The following is a 278-nucleotide window of genomic DNA, read 5'->3' on the forward strand; positions in this document are numbered from 1 at the left end:
GATGAGGTTTCCATGATTTCGAATGTGACACTGATGTTTATCAATCTACGATTATGTGAAATTTTCGACACGACAGATACAGATGACGGTTTTTTTGGTAAAAAACACATTCTTCTGTTTGGAGACTTGTTGCAGCTTCCCCCTGTAAAAGAACAATTTCCGTTTGTTAAAATATCTCGGTCAGAGATTCAGAAGTATTTAGGTACCATGGGTGGATCTGATTTGTGGAGATTGTTCGAGTACGACGAACTTTTGATTAATATGCGACAAAGATGTGA

The sequence above is a fragment of the Trachymyrmex cornetzi genome, unplaced genomic scaffold (assembly GCF_001594075.2).
Source record: "Trachymyrmex cornetzi isolate Tcor2-1 unplaced genomic scaffold, Tcor1.1 scaffold1148, whole genome shotgun sequence".
Lineage (NCBI taxonomy): Eukaryota > Metazoa > Arthropoda > Insecta > Hymenoptera > Formicidae > Trachymyrmex > Trachymyrmex cornetzi.